Source organism: Malaclemys terrapin, chromosome 5 (genome assembly GCF_027887155.1).
Source record: "Malaclemys terrapin pileata isolate rMalTer1 chromosome 5, rMalTer1.hap1, whole genome shotgun sequence".
In the NCBI taxonomy this organism is placed as follows: domain Eukaryota; kingdom Metazoa; phylum Chordata; order Testudines; family Emydidae; genus Malaclemys; species Malaclemys terrapin.
This window is the reverse complement of record NC_071509.1, coordinates 85,629,645-85,651,413: the sequence shown is the minus strand read 5'-3', so window position 1 is coordinate 85,651,413 and position 21,769 is coordinate 85,629,645.

Genomic DNA, 21,769 nt, shown 5'->3' with positions numbered 1-21,769 from the left:
CTGAAACTGCTACTACACCCCATAGTCAGTAAAAAAGGATGCTCTTTTTGCCTTTGCACTTCCTTTTCCCCTGCTGCAGTCACATCCCCCTCAGGCTCACTCCTCTGCCGTCATGGAAAGCCGCCACCCTGCTCTGAGGCACGCTAAGCCCATTTGCAATGGTATTGTGGAGTATCCATAGCAGTCAGGTGTCTCTGCCTCCAGAACCCCTAAATACAATGCTAGCAGACCCCAAAGACGCCCGTTCTACTACTTCTCCCTTCCTAGCATTCCATTGTGGAGAGATGCTTCACAGTTGTACTCCATGGTGTGCAGAGATCCTCTATAGGGGTTCTCTACTGTCTGGCCCACTCAAAGATAGAAATGTGGCATTTTTACTGATAAGGGCCTCACATAGATGCACAGGCACACTATAGATTGGCCCTTTGTAATGTTAGACCTATTAAAATGTTTACCAAAATGCTGAGGAAATATATTTGGTAAATGCAGCAGAGGACTGGGCCTGAGGGGGCTGTGACTGCAGCAGGTGGATCTGTGGGTATGCGAATGCATTGGCTGAAACCCCTAGCAGGGGAAAAGGAAGTGCAAAGGCAAAAAGAGCAACCTTTTTTACTGACTATGGAGTGTAGTAGCAGTTTCAGAGAATTTTTGCTGGTGCTCTGCAGCCTGGGAAGGAGGAATCTTCCTTTACTCATCTCCTGTGGAAATATTATATCTCCTATAAGCCAGTGCTTTTAACTCAAGATGTTGACATCACTTCTATCAAATATTCGGTTTATTTAGAAAGTTTATATCTATTATTCAGCATTTCTATAGAGATATAGTCTACACACAACTTATACTACACATTGCTAAAGCAAAATACCTTCAGCCACCTGACTAAATTCATAGGCTAATATAGCTTTTAAAATTTTACCTAAATATTTGTATCCATCTTTTCCATCCACTATAGGTTGCACCCAGGTTGACTTTACTTGAACTACAGTATTCTGCTTTGCACCAGCAGGAGGATACAGTGTGAAAGCCATTTCGAGCACTTGATGCTGCTTGATGGTTGTTACTTCAGAAGTGCGACCTGGGAACAAATAAACAGCATTTATATAGTGCCCTACAAATACACTTCAAATACTGAGGCATATCCTTTCTTTTGATACATGCATGCAATTCACATTAACATTAATGGTAGTTGCACATGGATATTTGGCTTCAGCACCCCATACTTCAGAAGTGTTTCATACCCTAAATTGGACTCCTGAGCTTGTGCAGGCTGAATCATTGAAGCACCATAGGCTATGGGGTTAATGCATGTGATTTCACAATCATGGTAATAATTTGGATAGATTCACCTTATGATGATCTCGGCCATTAAGCATTATATAGCACAATGTTAGGATTCTTCATAGGGATATTTTATTAGTAGTATTCTAATAATTAAACTGGTATTATGTACAGAAGCTTATTCAATAATGATGCTCACTAGCAGATAGTATGATTTAATATGTTTCCTCACACAACACTAATTTTCAGGACTGAGATTTTCAAAGAGGTTGAAAATCTCTAAGGGTTGGGTGCATAACTCCCTTTGGCCCCTTTGAAAGTCCCAGGCTAGATGCTTTCTGTGAATTAGTCATGAACAGCACAACCTCAAGCTTCAGCCTGTAAATTATTTCAGAAAATGAAAGATGAGCTACAACTTCAAGCAAGTTTCAGAGTAACAGCCGTGTTAGTCTGTATCCGCAAAAAGAAGAACAGGAGTACTTGTGGCACCTTAGAGACTAACAAATTTATTAGAGCATAAGCTTTCGTGGACTACAGCCCACTTCTTCGGATGCATCCGAAGAAGTGGGCTGTAGTCCACGAAAGCTTATGCTCTAATAAATTTGTTAGTCTCTAAGATGCCACAAGTACTCCTGAACTTCAAGCAAGCAGTCAGTCTCTTCAATAATGATTTAAAATGAGCAGTTGCTGACAAGATAGGAATGGGCACTTTTAATGGGGTGGCACCCAACTCTTTCAAGTGCCCCTGGTTGAGTGTGTGCATGCTTGCAGTTTTTCCTCAATTTCTAGGCTCCTGGTGCCTCGTCAGCCACTGCACTTGTCAGGCAGGTCTTTGGGGACTCAGTCCTCTGGCCGAGTCTCTCTCAGTCCATGTGCAAATAAACAAACCCGTTCTGGTGTATAAGTCCAGAATGTCCTGCAGCCCTCCCCAGGCTCAGTCCTTTAACAGTCTAACTGGGCCCATTGAATTTGGTGTAAGGGAGGTCAGGGGTGTTCTGGGGGTTCAGAAGGGATGTCATCCGGGGAGTAGGTGTGATAGAATGAAGTTCCAATACACCCAATTCTCCACTGATGTAAGGTACTTGAGGAACCTTAAATCAATGGTGTACATTGATTTGTACCTTGTAGCTTTAACTTATACTGGGCATGGCAGCTGAGAATGAAGGAGCTGTGACCAGCTCTCTGACACACCCTACCCCACGCTTCACCCAAGCCTTGGCACAGTGCAGAATCAAGTCCATGGTGGTTAATGAATGTTGTCAAAAAATGCTAACCATACAGTAGACAAAACATCTCCAGAAGAGGGCTGAGGGCATCACAACTCATGTGGCTGAATTGACAGTGCTTCAGTTCACTGATCATTATAGCAGGGTGCAAGGGCTCTCTTCTATCCTCATTGTGGAATGCCAGTCTCTGAACATTCAAACACCATAAGTAAGCCCTTCCTCCCCCCCAAATCACAATATTGGCTTAAATACCATGAGATTTATTAATATTGGTTTCTTCTTATTTGACTTCTGTTTGTTTGTTTTACTCTTTAGAGTGCATTTGCTTGTTTTCCAGCTTTTTTCTTCAACCATGAGGGCTAGATACTTACTTTCTTTTTCAATAAAAGCTGAGATTCTCATGTAATCTCTTAATGATACCTTTATGAAACACACAGAACATCATGCCACTCATGGTAAAATCATTGGAGTTGGCAACATTGGGTTGGTATTCAGTTTGAGGAGAAAGATTTATTTTGTATTTGTGTTTAAAGTTAGAGAAACAATGGGGCAGATGTTTCAGATACTGTGAATGCACTTTGTTTTTTACAATATTAAGTGTATTGTGTAAATTCTAGAGAAAGGAAATTAATAAATCCTAAAATGATAACTCAATGGTTTAAGACACAATAATTCACAGAATTATACAATATTAAAATACATTGGGAACTATTTCCTACCAGCTTATTTTTTAAGTGAACTTGATGCTTGTTGAAAGCATTAGACTGACAGTTCAGGAAACTAAAATCCTATCTTTGCATACAGTACAGGCAAGTGGTGTACGTTTCTCTATATTATATTGGCAGTATTGGCCAGGAGGAAACACATCTAAGTACTGCAAGGGATATTTCACTCTCCATACCAATTAGTCTCCAGACACAACCCACCTTCAGGACTATCAATTGTAGTAACATCAGGCTACTAGGTGTGAACAACTTTGGCATCCACTAGAAATCATCTCATGCCACTGCACAGCCATCCATCATTGATAACTTTTGGTTGTTAGCCATCTGAGCTATATTGAAACCAATATCAGAGGCAAAAGGATCTGTATCCGGTTAACAATTAAACTCCACAGCTCTCAAATCTGAACTTCTAAAATTTCTTGTCACAGTTCAGTAAAATCACTTCATGTTGCATTCATTTTCTTCAGTATGAAATAAGTGAATGTCACACTTTTTTGTCATACCATTTTTATTTAACAAATTATTTTCTATTCATTAGTAAAAAAAATTATAAACAAGGCAGCTCATTTATCAAAATGAAAAATGTTCTACTCCTTGAACAAGGAAAGGGGATTCTAAATAGACTGTCCCTGTTCCTAAATTAATGGAACTATCTTACATGTAATATTTTCTTTTAAGCGTTAATGTAAGCACTCCATGATCATTAATGAAGAGGTAGAGGAACAGGAGTTACAGTTGAAGGGCAAAACTGCTAAGAAAGCATTTCAGAGGGATGTCACTGAGTGATACGATCTAGGAAAATAAATGTAAGGCTCATTGATCATTGATATCATAATTAAATGCCTATAGTACATGACAAGGAAAAAGTACATGACAAAAACATTTATTAAAACTTGACAAAGAACATGACCTGCAGGACTAATCAAGCAGATATACTGAGAGGCCATGCAAAGGGTTACAGTCAATAACCCTGTATTTTAAAATGGTTTTATAACTTAAGAAACAACATTTAATAAAGCTTCCTGGTTACTATTTACAAACTCCTTTGTACATAACAATCCAAAATTTTAAACCCAGCATCAGATCATCAGCTGGTGTAAACTGTCACAACTCCAGTGATTTAAATAGAGCTACCACAATTTATACCAGCTGAGGATCTTCTAGCACTTCCAGGTCTTATTTTTTTCACTCCAGTGAATGGCAACATATTAAAAATATAGATAACTTGAGTTCTGGGATGTTTACTCATTTTTAATATAGAGACAACAAAATGTTAAAATTTAAGGCCATTTTGGTAGTCCTCATCACGTTCCAGTATAAACATTTTAAAATATTGCAGTATATAAAGTGATCCAGGGAGACTATCAGTTCCTATCCAGACTAACAACACCTACTTCACCCAAACTCATACACACCTTTCTAAAAAGTATGGGAGAACAGAATTATACAGGCTAAACTGAATAAGGAGTACAATAGCTGATCTTGTAATATACACCAGATTCATTGTAACAGAAGAAAGTTCACTAAAATCAGATGAAATTCATCTCAGAGAGCTAATGAAACTAGCAGCAGTAGCATGAAAGTGACTGTGTATTATTACTGAAAACTAACAAAGTACAGCCAGGATCCCAGAACTGGAAAAATGACAAAACATATTACCTATTTTAAAGGAGAAGAAAAACTAATACCAGGGGAACTGCAGAACAGAAAATTCAAATTCATATTGCTAGCTAGCAAAACAGTCAATTTGTAAGCAGCTCCCAAACCTTCGGCAAGGGTGATAAATAGTAAAAATTTGGATTGGCAGAGACAAAACATGTCTATTACATATATTAACTTGCATGAGCCTCCTGCTCAGTGCCATCACTACCATTAACCACCTTAACACAATGCAACTTCCCCACAGGCACTCTCAATTTGTATTGGAAAATACAATACCCAGCGGTTATCAGACTTCAAGATGAATGATCCACTCTTCCATTTGCTCATTACCTCCCAGCTCTCGGGGTGGCAAACTTAATTTTTGTAATGCCCCTTCACACCATACATACAGTAAACAACATTAGATCCATCTCTCTGCATCTGTTAAATATTAGACTTTAAATTGAAGGCACAGCACACTAAGAAAGTTTACAACATACAGAAGAAGACAAAAATAGATTTATGCATGTGTATGAGAATATTTCTTGCTTATAATTGTAGCAGTTATACAAATAATTTAAGCACCAATTTCCAGTTTATTACACCAAACATTCTGATTTCTATTGGTTCAGACCGCTAGAAAGATCCTTTCCCTATCAGGAAGTTCTCCATGTTGAAAGCAACACTGGTACCACGCTCAGGCTCATCAGATTATAAAATAACATTCCCTTTGTTCCCTCCAGGATGTGGAGACCAGGAAACCATATTTTTCTCTAATCAAACATCTAAATGCTTGGCACAGATGGGTTCAGTAGGAAATTTATAATTGGATTCCCTGACCATTCTGTTCCTAAAACTCTTTGATAAAGAATGGGTTAATTAAATTAAATTATTCTCACAATACTGGTAATAAATTTCCATTATTTTGATGTTCAATGAAACAACACACTTTCTAGGTCTTTATAAATAAAGATTGCGCTTTCAGGAAGCCCAACAGCTAAATTGTCTTTTGTTTTGAGAGCCATTTTTTAATTTGAGCCCAGATAGGTAGTCTTCCAGTCTTCCATTTCTTTCTTTGAAAAGGCCAAGCAAACTAAATTACTCTTCTTGTTAGTCGCCCATGTTTTGTTTTCTGTCATGGCAGGAAAATAATTGTATATGGCATAAGGAAAAGCTGTATGTAGCATATCAATATAGAACAAACAAAACCTATAGGCAAATACATGTGTATGTGAATTACAATATCAGCACACTTTGGATGCGAATCTGCCTGCCTCTTTGCTGATATACATAAGGGAGGAAAAGAGGGAACAGGGAACCCCTCCTGATCTCTTGCATACTTATGGAGGAAGCAGTCAGTGTTGGTGCTTGTGCTTCTTATGTGCAGTGGACACAGGCTAGTCCAGTCACAAGCACCCCACATTCCAGAGGGAACGTGACTAGGTTGGGAGGTTAGTGATCACTGCCGGTGCCCACCAGTTGGTGGTTGGAGGCTGGTGCTAGGGGAAATGCTACACCTCTAAAAAGGGGTAAGACCAGCTTCTGAGTTCTCTCCTACTTCGCCTGCTCCAGCACTCTAGAGTGCCTCCAGCTACTGCCGCTGTATCTCCATTACTCTGGCCTTGACTGTAAAATCCACAATACAATCTTTTACTTCATCTGTTGACAAGAAAACATGTTTAGTGGAGAAAGGAGGACATGACATTTTGTACAGTGGAGGCAGTGTCGCTTAGTGGATGGAACACTGGATGATGGGGTGGGACACCTGGGTTATATTGGAACACCTGGGTTATATATATATAGTGGGTGATTTCAGGAGGGTCACTTACCCTCTCTGTGCCTGATTCCCCATCTGTAAATGAGGGTAATGATACTTGCGGCCTTTGTGAAGTGCTTTGAGATCTACTGATGAAAAGTGCTATTTAAGAGCTAGATATTGTTATTACAGGGCTTAATTCTGCTTCAGTTACAGCCTCTAGTTCAACCCTGAAAACCCCATTTGAACTCAGTGGGACCTGCAAGGGTAACTGTGAACAAAATGTGGCCCCTTTATTTACTGTAGTAAGGCAAGAGATACTGTTCCACACAACAATCTCAAAACGTAGATCACCATTTTGCTAAAAAAATGAACATATTTTATTAACGGCTCATGTCAAGGTGAGAGGAGAGGACAGTTGGACCATTTGGGGTTCAATATAATTCAATATATTTTCTTAATAGCTTGGAGGATACAGTGGGGAATACATTGTTCATATCTATGTATTGCATGAAGCCATGAAGAATCACAAAGGGCTTGATAATGCACAGCACAGATGTGGAATTGCATTTGCAAACATTAGGTAAAAGAGATGACTGGGTCAAAGAGTTCAGGAGAACACAATCCTATGTTAATGAAGGCATTAGAGTATACCCATCAAATTACTCCTGCCTAGTGCCAGTGAGAAAAGAGTGAATAGCTAAACAATTCAGTTGCGTGATGTAAGATAAGACTTAAATCAATGTCTCTACAGACACCCATCCTCTGCCCCTTTTATACCCTACATTCCTGAGAATAGGGTATCATAGTTACAGGGAGCTGGAGATTAATTTTTGCTGAGTGAAGTCAATGGGAGTTTTGCTTTTCACTATAATGGGAGCAGGATCATTCATACGCTCAACTCACACTTGCACTGGAATGTAGCAACCTTGCTGAATAAGGCCAAACAGCATTATAAGCTATTTTGAATCATGGACAAAAAGATCAATAAAATAAGATTCATTAAAGACAAATATAATGTGGTTCACATGGGAAGGGATACTCAAATTCACAAGTATAGAATGGAAGACAAATTGAATGTGAGTCAACAACGCAAAGCTATCGCCAAACCCCAAAATGTTGAGTTAGGTTCTGTTAATATAATAAAAATATTACATGTAAATTAAGAGAAGAAATTACCATAAAATGGGTTATAATTGCTTTAAAAACACTTTCATTATATTCAGGCATTGTACAATCAGAGGAAAAATATTTTGACAGTAATTACCTATATTTAATTCAGTTTAATGGTGTGCTACTAGCTGGGATGGGTAAGAAAAATTTAATTTGAGCTACTTTTTCTGAAATGCAGGAAGTGCCAAATATACTATAATCAGACATAGGAATTACCCATTTTATAGGAATATTAGCCACTCCAGTTGGTTTGGCCACAAATTAAGTACTATAATCAATTTTGATTACAAAAGACAAACTGGACAGAATTCAGATAGCCACACAAATTATAAAACATCTAAAAAATTAAAATGATGGGGAAAACGATAAAGAGAACTGGATATGTTCACTTCAGAGAAAAGATGACTCAGGTTCTTTCCATTGACTTAAATAAGAGCTGGATTGGACTTCTATCTTTCACTCTGTCCAATGAAAATGTTACAGTTAATAAAGGAATAGCTATAAAAAAGAGTTCCAGATGTTTATGAGGTGATCGAGAAGGTATGTAATAGTATACAGAGTGACATCAAGTAATGGTGAACATCCAGAGTTATTATCCCTTGAAATAAATACTGATCTTTGCATTGCCTTGGTCACAATTTGCCTCTAAAAACAATAAATCTTTATGGTCTCAACATAAGTCAATATCTGCACTTCTTGTTACAGAGAAGCTCGAAAATGAGGGCTACAGTCTTAGGCCTGGTCTACACTACGAGTTTAGGTCGACTTTAGCAGCGTTAAATCGAATTAAGCCTGGACACGTTCACACGACGAAGCCCTTTCTTTCGACTTAAAGGGCCCTTTAAACCGGTTTCTTTACACCACCTTCGACGAGGGGATTAGCGATAAAATCGGCCTTTGCGGGTCGGAATTGGGGTAGTGTGGACGGAATTCGACGTTATTGGCCTCCTGGAGCTATCCCACAGTGCTTCATTGTGACCGCTTTGGACAGCACTCTCAACTCAGATGCACTGACCAGGTAGACAGGAAAAGACCCGCGAACGTTTGAATTTCATTTCCTGTTTGCCCAGCGTGGAGAGCACAGGTAACCACGCAGAGCTCATCAGCACAGGTAACCGTGATGGAGTCCCAGGATCGCAAAAGAGCTCCAGCATGGACCGAACGGGAGGTACGGGATCTGCTCGCCATATGGGGAGATGAATCAGTGCTAGCTGAACTCCGTAGCAGTAAAAGAAATGGCAAAGTATTAGAAAAGGTCTCCAAGGCCATGAAGGACCGAGGCCATAACAGGGACACACAGCAGTGCCGCGTGAAAATTAAGGAGCTACAACAAGCCTACCACAAAGCCAGAGAAGAAAATGGAAGGTCCGGGGCAGAGCCGCAAACTTGCCACTTCTACGCAGAGCTGCATGCCATTCTAGGGGTGCAGCCACCACTACCCCAACCGTGTGCTATGACTCTGTCAATGGAGAAACACACAGGGAAGAGGGTTCGGGGAACGAGGAAGATGAGGATGGAGGTAACGTAGGTAGCTCACAGCAGCAAGGAAGCGGAGAAACCGGTTTCCCCAACAGCCAGGATATGTTTGTCACCCTGGACCTGGACCCAGTAACCCCCGAACTCACCCAAGATCCTGAGGGCACACAGGCGACCTCTGGTGAGTGTACCTTTGTAAATATTACACATGGTTTAAAAGCAAGCATGTTTAATGATTAATGATTAATTTGCCCTGGCAATCGCGGCCAGTACAGCTACTGGAAAAGTCTGTTAACGTGTATGGGGATGGAGCGGAAATCCTCCAGGGACATCTCCAGAAAGCTCTTCTTGATGTACTCCCAAAGCCTTTGCAAAAGGTTTCTGGGGAGGGCTGCCTTATCCCGTCCGTCATGGTAGGACACTTTACCACGCCAAGCCAGTAGCACGTAGTCTGGAATCATTGCATAACAAAGCATGGCAGCGTATGGACCTGGTGTTTGCTGGCATGCAAACAACATCCATTCCTTATCTCTCTTTGTTATCCTCAGGAGAGTGGTATCATTCACGGTCACCTGGTTGAAATGGGGTGATTTTATTAAGGGGACATTCGGAGGTGCCCGTTCCTGCTCTTCTGAACAGAAATGTTCCCCGCTGTTAGCCATGCGGTGGGGGGAGGGGTGAAGTGATCATCCCAGAGAATTGGGTGTGTGTGTGTGGGGGGGTGGTTTAGTTGGGTTTGTGCTGCATGTTAACCCGGAAACTGCAGCCCCTCCTTTTACACTGAAAACCCATTTTAAATGGCCAACCCAATTCATCCTTGATATGGGAAATGAGGGCGCTGCTGTTTCAAACCATTCCCACATGTTACCATGACTGCCTGCAAGCCGAAATCTGTTGCCTGGCACTGCGTGAGTGATCTCTCATACCAAAAGGGCAGGCCCTCACTATAAGAGGAAAAATGCGACCTTGTAACGAAAGAGTGTACCCATTGTTCTCTAAAATGTGTCTTTTTTAACCACCTCTCCCTTCTCCTCCACCAGCTGCAAATGTTTCTCCTTCACAGAGGCTAGTGAACATTAGAAAGAGAAAACGGAGGACGCGGGACGATATGTTCACAGAGCTCCAGATGTCCTCCCATGCTGATAGAGCACAGCAGAATGCGTGGAGGCAGTCAATGTCAGACATGAGAAAAGCACAATATGAACGAGAGGAGAGGTGGCGGGCTGAATCGAAGGATGAAAAGAGCAAGTGGCGGGATGAAGATGATAGGTGGCGTCAGCTTGCAGACAGAAGGCAAGAGTCAATGCTCCGTCTGCTGGAGCATCAAACTGATATGCTCCAGCGTATGGTTGAGCTGCAGGAAAGGCAGCAGGAGCAGAGACCGCCGCTACAGCCCCTGTTTAACCAACAGCCCTCCTCCCCAAGTTCCATAGCCTCCTCACCCAGACGCTCAAGAACACGGTGGGGGGGCCTCCGGCCACCAAGTCACTCCACCCCAGATGATTGCCCAAGCATCAGAAGGCTGGCCTTCAATAAGAGTTAAAAATAAGTTTTAAAATGCAGTGTGTCCTTTTCCATCCCTCCTCCTCCACCCATCCCAGGCTACCTTGGCAATTATCCCCCTACTTGTGTGAGGAATTAATAAAGAATTCATGAATGTGAAATAACAATGACTTTATTGCCTCTGCAAGTGGTGCTCGAAGTGGGGAGGGGAGGGTGGGGTGGTTGGTTTACAGGGAAGTAGAGTGAACTGGGTGGGGGGGGGGCAGAGGGTTCATCAAGGAGAAACAAACAGAAGTTTCACACCATAGCCTGGCCAGTCACAAAACTCATTTTCAAAGCTTCTCTGATGTGCACCGCGCCCTGCTGTGCTCCTCTAACCGTCCTGGTGTCTGGCTGCACGTAATCAGCGGCCAGGCGAGTTGCCTCAACCTCCCACCCCGCCATAAATGTCTCCCCCTTACTCTCACAGATATTGTGGAGCGCACAGCAAGCAGCAATAACAATGGGGATATTCTTTTCGCTGAGGTCTGAGCGAGTCAGTAAGCTGCGCTAGCGCGCTTTTAAACGTCCAAATGCACATTCCACCCACCATTCGGCACTTGCTCAGCCTGTAGTTGAACAGGTCCTGACTACTGTCCAGGCTGCCTGTGTACGGCTTCATGAGCCATGGCATTAAGGGGTAGGCTGGGTCCCCAAGGATCACGATAGGCATTTCAACATCCCCAACGGTTACTTTCTGGTCCGGGAAGAAAGTCCCTTCCTCCAGCTTTCGAAACAGACCAGAGTGCCTGAAGATGCGAGCATCATGTACCTTTCCTGGCCATCCCACGTTGATGTTGGTGAAACATCCCTTGTGATCCACCAGGGCTTGCAGCAGCATTGAAAAGTACCCCTTGTGGTTTATGTACTCGGTGGCTTGGTGCTCCGGTGCCAAGACAGGGATATGGGTTCCGTCTATGGCCCCACCACAGTTTGGGAATCCCATTTCAGCAAAACCATCCACTATTGCCTGCACGTTGCCCAGAGTCACTACCCTTGATATCACCAGGTCTTTCATTGCCCTGGCAACTTGGATCACAGCAGCCCCCACAGTAGATTTGCCCACTCCAAATTGATTCCCGACTGACCGGTAGCTGTCTGGCGTTGCAAGCTTCCACAGGGCTATCGCCACTCGCTTCTCAACTGTGAGGGCTGCTCTCATCCTGGTATTATGGCGCTTCAGGGGAGGGGAAAGCAAGTCACAAAGTTCCATGAAAGTGCCCTTACGCATGCGAAAGTTTTGCAGCCACTGGGAATCGTCCCACACCTGCAGCACGATGCGGTCCCACCAGTCTGTGCTTGTTTCCCGGGCCCAGAATCGGAGTTTCACGGCATGAACCTGCCCCAGTAACACCATGATTTCCACATTGCTGGGGCCTGTGCCTTGTGAGAGGTCTATGTCCATGTCAATTTCCTCATCACTCTCTTCGCCGTGCTGCAATCGCCTCTTTGGCTGGTCCGGGTTTCGTCTTGGCATGTCCTGGCTCTGCATATACTCCAGGACAATGTGCGTGGTGTTCATAGTGCTCATAATTGCCACGGTGATCTGAGCGGGCTCCATGATCCCAGTGCTAGCTATGGCGCCTGGTCTGAAAAAAGGCGCGAAACTAGTATCTGACGGACCAGGGGAAGGAGGGAGGGAGGGCGGGCCGAGTGACGACATGACGTACAGGAACAGGGAATTAAAATCAAGAAAGGTGGCTGTGCATCAGGGAGAAACACAAACAACTGTCACACAGAATGGTCCCCCCAAAGATTAAACTGAAAACCCTGGGTTTAGCAGGCCGTTGATTTGACGGAGGGAGGGGGAAGCAAATGAATACAGAACAAATCTATTTTTTACATCTGAAGACGACGGTGCAGCATGACTGATAGCCCTCGGCATCTTCTGGGTGCTTGGCAGCAAATACTGGGCGCTTGGCAGTTAGTGTACTAAGACTGATAGACACATTTTTCCTGTATGATGATGATGGCCTTCAGGGCTATTGCACGATCTGCTGCTCAGGGAAGACTCTGCTAATGTGCGATGATCCAACTTGTAATAGGACGGTTACCAATCTTAATACACCATCTACTGCCAAAAAGGCAAGGGGCTGGTGCAATGCAGCCCTATGGCTGCCAGCCCCACAGCTGCCAGCACCCAGATCGCCGATGAAGGCTACCAGTCATGCTGCACCGTCTACCACCAAAAGCTACTGCTGCTGTGTAGCAATGCAGTCCCACGTCTGCCGGCACCCAGAGGACATATGGTGACGGTGAGCTGAACTGAGCGGGCTCCATGCTTGCCGTGGTATGTTGTCTGCACAGGTAACCCAGGTAAAAAGGCGCGAATCTATTGTCTGCTGTTGCTCTGACGGAGGGGGAGGGGCCTGATGACATGTACCCAGAACCTCCCGCGACACTGTTTTGCATCATTCGGGCATTGGGATCTCAACCCAGAATTCCAATGGGCGGCGGAGACTGCGGGAACTGTGGGATAGCTACCCATAGTGCAATGCTCCGGAAGTCGACGCTAGCCTCGGTACTGTGGACGCGGTCCGCTGACTAGAGCACTTAGAGCATTTAATGTGGGGACATACACAATCGACTGTATACAACCGATTTCTATAAAACCGGCTTCTATTAATTCGACCTAATTTCGTAGTGTAGACATACCCTTAGATTTGGTAGGAAATTTGTACAAACATTTAAATGCATAATAAGTATTATTTTTATTATTACTGAATTATGGAGAAGGGGGCTAGTCTCTTTTTTGTGGAAATTACAAACACACAATAGTCTTGATCCTGCAAACGATCTGCACATGTACTTTGTTTTATATGTGGTGGCTTTAGTTAAACAAAACCATTCTATTCAGCACAACACTTAAGCACATGCTTAACTTTAACTATATGCTGTAGGCCATTAACCTTGGTGGGACTTAAGCACATACTTAGGTGTTTTGCTGAATAGCATGTGCTAAAATGGATTGTTGAATTGGGGCTTGCAAGTAGGCCCATTAAAGTCAATGGAACTACTTACAACGTATATCTTGTGGCACCTGTGTAAATCTTTGCAGGATTGTGGTCTAGAAGGAGAACAGATCACACTCAAAAGAACCTTAAGAGGCGATTTTCAAAGCACCTAAGGATTTAGAAGTGCAAGCCTCATTGAAAAGGTGCTCCTAAACCCCATAGGTGTTTTTTTTTTTTAAATCTCTTCCTTAATTTATACTGTTGGTTTCTGATCAAATAAAAATCGTATTTAAATTTGTGACCTATCCTTTTCTGTTAAGACCTAATATGAACATAACAGGCATCTGAAGAGGATTCATCAGAATAGAGGTATCATTTTGTTTTGCTTTTTATTAATATCTGTATTTTTGTAAATTATCTTTCAAAACGGCGTTGGAATCAAAAGATGTTTGTTCATGTTCAAAACATCTTTGTAAACCAAAGATTTAGATTTTTTTCTAGTAAAGACTCAAATTTATGCTACTGTGAAATTAACTAGTTGCTGTAATTTAGTCTAAAGAGTTTATCTATCCCTGCTGTTCTGTAGTCAATGAAATTATCTTAAAATTGTTCACAGAGCATTCATGGTTAGCTTCTACTGGAAACAAACTGGGACAGAGAAAATCAAGCCAACTTAATTCCAAATGTTTATTACTAATAATACAATTAAGATAATATCAAATGTAGGTAATTATTGTTAATATCAGATTTTTCAAAGGAGACAAAAACAATGTTAATTGTTCTCAATATTGAATAAAATACTAAGTTGTTCATATTCCTCCTATAGCTAAATTACTATTATGTACATAATTTCATGTTTTTGCTTTGTAAAACGGTTTAGAAACTTGTTTTTCTATGTGTATTAGTGTGTTTTGGACTTCTGCAGCAATATACCATATATTATTGTGTATTTTCTGTCGGTTGTGTTTATTCAATGTATTTTTTGTTTCACAATCATCATCTCCACAGTACTGCATAGTCTGGGACAAATTCTGCTCTCATTTACTCACATATTATATTTATAAACAGAGCCAACATTATATGGAATCAGAGAGAAGTACTAGGAATGTCCGAGTAGGTTGCACTGGTGTGGGAGTGGCACTATATGTGAAAGCAAGCAGAGAGTCAAATAAAGTAAAAGTCTTAAATGAATCAAACTGTACCATAGAATATCTCGGGATAGAAATTCCATTCTTGATCAATAGGAGAACAGTAGTAGGAAAATACAACCCACCAACTTGTAGAGAAACTACAAAGGCCATAAAAAAGGAATAATACTGGGGGATTTCAACTATCCTCATATTGACTGGGTATGTCACCTCAGGAATGGATGCATAGATAACATTTCTAGACACATTAAATGACTGCTTCTTGGAGTAACTTGTGTTGGAACCCACAAGTGAGAGGCAATTTTTGATTTAGTCCTAAGTGGCACACAGGATTCAGTGCAAGAGGTGAATATAGCTGAACCACTTGGTAAGAGCAACCACAATGTAATTAAATTTAACATATTTGAAGGGGGGAAATGCCAAAATAACCCACCACAGTTGCATTTAACTTCAAAAAGAGGAACTACACAGAAATGAGGAAGCCAGTTAAACGGAAATTAAAAGGAACAGTCACAAGAGTGACAGTACTGTAAACTGCATGGAAACTATTTAAAAACACCATAATAGAGGCTCAAACTAAATGAATGCCTCAAATAAATTAAAAAAAAAAAAACAGTAAGAGGACCAAAAAATTCCACCATGTCTAAACAGCAGAGTAAAAGAGACAGAGCCAAAAGGCATCCTGTAAAACCTGGAAGTCAAATCCTAGTGAAGAAAATTAGAAAGAAGCATAAACGCTGGCAAGTAAAATAAGGCAGGCCAAGAAGAATTTGAAGAGCAATTAGCTAAGAATACAAAAACTAACAGCAAAAAAATATTTTAAGTACATCGGAGGCAGGAAGCCTGCCAAGCAATCAGTGGGGTCCCTGGATGATTGAGGTGCTAAAGGAGCACTCAAGGAAGACAAGGCTCTTACAGAGAAGCTACATAAATTCTTTGCATCAGTCTTCATTGCAGAGGATATGAGGAAGATCCCCAAACCTGGGGTCATTCTTTTTAGGTGACAAATCTGAGGAACTGTTCCAGTTTGATATGTCAGTAGAGGAGGTTTTGGAACAATTGATAAATTAAATCGTAATAAGCACTAGGAGTATATGGTATTCACCCAAGAGTTCTGAAGGAACTCAAATATAAAACTGAAGAGCTACTAACTGGGATATGTAACCTATTGGAGGGTACCTAATGTAATGTCAATTTTTAAAAAAGGCTCCACAGATGATTCTGGCAATTACAGGCCAGAAGTACTAACTTCAGTACCAGGAAATTGGTTGAATTAAGAACAAAATTATCAGACACATGGATAAACACAATATGTTGGGGAAGAGTCAAGACTTGTGTTAAGAGAAGTCATGCCTCACTAATCTATTAGAATTCTTTGAGGGTCCATGTGCACAAGGGTGATCCAGTTGATATAGCTGCTTCGTCTTTCAGAAAGCTTTGACAAGGTCCTAAACCAAGGGCTCTTAAGCAAAGTAAGCAGTTCTGGCATAAGAGGAAGGGCCTCTCATGGATCAATAACTGGTTAAAAAGATAAGAAACAAAGGGGAGGAATAAATGGTCAGTTTTCACAATGGAGTGAGGTAAATAGCAGGGTCCCCCAACGATCTGTACTGGGACCATTGCTGTTCAACATATTCATAAATGATCTGGAAAAAGAGGTGAACAATGCGGTGGAAAAACTTGCAGATGATACAAAATTACTCAAGATATACAAGTCCAAAGCTTATTGTGAAGAGTTGCAAAGGGATCTTTGCTCTTTATAAATATATCAGAGAGATCAATAACAGGGAGGGAGAGGAATTATTTAAGCTTAGTACCAATATGGACACAAGAACAAATGGATATAAACTGGACATTAGGAAGTTTAGACTTGAAATTAGATGAAGGTTTCTAACCATTAGAGGAGTGAAGTTCTGGAACAGCCTTCCAAGGGGAGTAGTGGGGGCAAAAGACATACTTGGCTTCAAGACTAAGCTTGATAAGTTTATGGAGGGGATGGTATGATGGGATAGCCTAATTTTGGCAATGAATTGATCTTTGATTATTAGCAGGTAAATATGCCCAATGGTCTGTGATGGGATGTTAGATGGGGTGGGATCTGAGTTACTACAGAGAATTCTTTCCTGGGTGCTGGCTGGTGAGCCTTGCCCACATGATCAGGTTTTAACTGATCGCCATATTTGGGGTTGGGAAGGAATTTTCCTCCAGGGCGGATTGGCAAAAGCCCTGGAGGTTTTTCGCCTTCCTCTGCAGTGTGGGGCACGGGTCACTTGCTGGAGGATTCTCTGCACCTTGAGATCTTTAAACCATGGTTTGAGGACTTCAATAACTCAGGCATAGGTTAGGGGTTTGTTACAGGAGTGGGTGGGTGAGATTCTGTGGCCTGCCTTGTGCAGGAGGTCAGACTAGATGATCATAATGGTCCGTTCTGACCTTAAAGTCTGTGAGTCTATGAATCTCACTAAACTGGGTGACTGGGTAACACAATGACAGATTAAATTCAATTTTGATGAGTGCAAAGTAATGCACTTTGGAAAACATAATCCCAACTATACAAACAAAATCATGGGATCTAAATTAGCTGTTATCACTCAAGAAAGAGAACTTGGAGTCATCGTCGATACTTCCCAGAAAACTTCTTTTCAATGCATAGCAGCAATCAGAAAAGCTAACAGAATGTTAGGAACCATTGAGAAAGTGATAGATAATAAAAAGAAAATATAATAATGCCACTATATAAATCCATGGTATGTCCACACCTGGAATGCTGCACTCAGTTCTGGTCACCCCATCTCAAGAAAGAGATATTAGAATGGGAAAAAGTACAGAAAAGGGCAACAAAAATTATTAGTGGTCTGGAACAGCTTCCATCTGCAGAGAAATTAAAAAGACTGGGACCATTCATCTTAGAAAAGAGATGACTAATTGGGGATATGATAGAGGTCTATCAAATCATGAAGAAAGTGAATAGGGAAGTGTTATTTACCCTTTCATATAACTTAAACTAGGCGTCACCCAATGCAATTAAGAGACAGCAGGTTTTAAAGAAACGTAAGGAAGCACTTCACACAATGCACAGTCAATCCGTGGAACTCATTGCCATTGGATGTTGTGAAGACCAAAAGTATAACTGGGTTCAAAAAAGAACTAGACCTATCCTCCATGAACTAATCTATCAACAGTTCTTATTCAAGATGGTCAGGGATCTAACCCCAAGCTCTGGGTGTTTCTAAGCCTCCAATTGCCAGAAGCTGGGACTGGACGACAGGGGATGGATCGTTTGATAATTGTCCTGTTCTGTTCATTCCCTCTGAAGCATCTGGCACTGGTCACTGTCAGAGACAGATACTGGGATACATGTACCATTGGTCTGCCCACTATGGCTGTTCTGATGCATTAAACATAGACCACCGCAATGACTGTTTTACAGGATACTAGTCAATGGAAGGGGCATGTACTCAGTACATCTCTTAAAAGTTAGACTCCAAAAGAAGGGCAAACACCAGGAGCATGGGGAAGCCAAGATAATAACAATCATAGATATGATAAAGGGAGACAACTAGACACAGAGTGATCAGGAACTCCTGGTAAGCTGCGTGCAATCAAACAATATGTGCTTTAATGCAGCCAAATGTAAAGTTATACATCTAGGAACAAAGAACATAGGACATACTTCCAGGATGGGGGATTCTATCCTGGAAAGCAGTGACTCCGTAAAGGACATAGGGATCATGGTGGATAATCAGATGAACAGCAGCTCCCAGTGCAAGGCTCTGGTCAAAAGGACTAATGCAATCCTTGCAAGTATAAACAGGAATCTTGAATATGAGTAAAGAGTTTATATTATCTATTTGGAACTGGCGCAACAGCTACGGAATACAATGTTGAGTTCACAATTCAGTTCACAATTCAGGTGTTCACAATTCAAGAAGGGTATTAACAAAAATAGAGAGCGTTTAGAGAAGAGCCACAAGAATGATTAAAGGATTAGAAAACATGCTTTTTAGTGAGAGATTCAATCTGTTTAATTTAACAAAGAGAAGGTTAAAGGGCCACAGTCTGTAACTACCTACACGGAAACAAAAATCTAATAATGGTCTCTTAATCTAGCACACAAAAGTATAACAAAATCCAATGACTGAAAGTTGAAGCTAGACAAATTCAGACTAGAAATAAGGTTCAAATTTTTCATAGTGAGGATAATTGACCATTGGAACCAAGGAGTATTTGTGAATTCTACATCACTGGCAATTTTAAATCAAGATTGGATTTTATTTATTTATTTTGTGAATATGGTCTAATTCAAACAGGAATTAATTCAGGTAAGTCCTATGGCCTCTGTTATACAGGAGGTCAGGCTAGATGATCACAATGGTCCTTTCTGCTATTGTGTGGCCAGGGAGGTTGAAGTGTAGTAGCAGATGTAAAGGTAGCCATCTTACAGCAAAAAAACTTCAGGACCAGACTCCGAAGAGAAACTGCTGAGCTCCAGTTCATTTGCAAATTTGACACCATCAGATCAGGATTAAACAAAGACTGTGAATGGCTATCCAACTACAGAAACAGTTTCTCCTCCCTTGGTGTTCACACCTCAACTGCTAGCAGAGCACCTCACCCTCCCTGATTGAACTAACCTCGTTATCTCCACACTGATATATACCTGCCTCTGGAGATTTCCATTACTTGCATCTGAAGAAGTGAGGTTCTTACCCACGAAAGCTTATGCTCCCAGTACTTCTGTTAGTCTCAAAGGTGCCACAGGACCCTCTGTTGCTTTTTACAGATTCAGACTAACACGGCTACCCCTCTGATACTACACTAACAAGTAGCATAGCCACAAATGAGATATATGTATCTTAGAATCATAGAATATCAGGGTTGGAGGGGACTTCAGGATTCATATAGTCCAACCCCCTGCTCAAAGCAGGACCAATCCCCAACTAAATCATCCCAGCCAGGGCTTTGTCAAGCTGGGCCTTAAAAATCTCTAAGGAAGAAGATTCCACCAGCTCCCTAGGTAACCTATTCCAGTGCTTCACCACCCTCCTAGTGAAAAAGTTTTTCCTAATATCCAACCTAAACTTCCCCCACTGCAATGTAAATTAAATTAATGGAGATATCCTATCTCCTAGAACTGGAAGGGACCTTGAAAGGTCATTGAGTCCAGCCCCCTGCCTTCACTAGCAGGACCAAGTACTGATTTTTGCCCCAGATCCCCAAGTGGCCCCCTCAAGGATTGAACTCACAACCCTGGGTTTAGCAGGCCAATGCTCAAACCACTGAGCTATCCCTCCCCCCTTGAGACCATTACTCCTTCTTCTGTCAACTGCTACCACTAAGAACAATCTAGATCCATCCTCTTTGAAACCCCATTTCAGGTAGTTGAAAGCAGCTATAAAATTCCTCCTCATTCTTCTCTTCTGCAGACTAAATAATCCCAGTTCCCTCAGTCTCTCCTTATAAGTCATGTGCTCCAGCCCTCTAATCATTTTTGTTGCCCTCTGCTGGACTCTTTCCAATTTTTCCACATCGTTCTTTCTCCACAGAGGGCTGTTCACCTCCTCCCCATACTGTACTTCCCAGTGCAGTAGTCTGGGTACTGACCTTGTTCGTGAAGACAGGCAAAAAAAGCATTGAGTACATTAGCTTTTTCCACATCCTCTGTCACTAGGTTGCCTCCCCCATTCAGTAAGGGGCCCACACTTTCCCTGACCACCTTCTTGTTGCTAATATACCTGTAGAAACCCTTCTTGTTACTCTTAACATCCCTTGCTAGCTACAATGCCAATTGTGATTTTGGCCTTCCTGATTTCACTCCTGCATGCCTGAGCAATATTTTTATACTCCTCCCTGGTCATTTGTCTAAGCTTCCACTTCTTGTAAGCTTCTCTTTTGTGTTTAAGATCAGCAAGGATTTCACTGTTAAACCAAGGTGGTCGCCTGCCATATTTACTATTCTTTCTACACATCGGGATGGTTTGCTCTTGCAACCTCAATAAGGATTCTTTAAAATACAGCCAGCTCTCCTGGACTCCTTTCCCCCTCATGTTATTCTCCTAGGGGATCCTGCCCATCAGTTAACTGAGGGAATCAAAGTCTGCTTTTCTGAAGTCCAGGGTCCATATTCTGCTGCTCTCCTTTCTTCCTTTTGTCAGGATCCTGAACTCGACCATCTCTTAGTCACTGCCTCCCAGGTTCCCATCCACTTTTGCTTCCCCTACTAATTCTTCCCTGTTTGTGAGCAGCAGGTCAAGAAGAGCTCTGCCCCTAGTTGGTTCCTCCAGCACTTGCACCAGGAAATTATCCCCTACACTTTCCAAAAACTTCCTGGATTGTCTTCCTAAACTAGTGACCATCAAACTTTATAAAATATTACACACCCACAAAAACCTGGGTTAAACTAACATTACTAAAGTTGCAAATTCAAACACCCAAAGGTTAAGAAAATCCAGAATTAAGGTTGCCTGTGAAACTTTAATTTGGCCCTCTTGTTCATATGAATTATGGTGCAGGGTTTAAATATCTGATCATATATAGTATGTCACAGGGGGCATGGAAGTCACGGATTCCATGACTTTCTGCAACCTCCATGACATTGGGGCTCTGCAGTAGCCCAGACCCTGCCAGCAGTGGGGGGATCCCACCCCAGCTCCCAGCCCTACAAGGCAGCAGGGGATCCCCCAGAGCTCCCCAGCACCATGGTCAGGGGTCCCTCCCAGCTCCCAGCCACATTAAATCGTCAAAGTATGGCCTGTCACATGGTTTACTAGTGGCACAACAAAACCTGAAGGGCATAAAGGACATTCTTGTTCCTCTAAAGGCACGTGCATAGGGCCCCTGTTACAGCCAC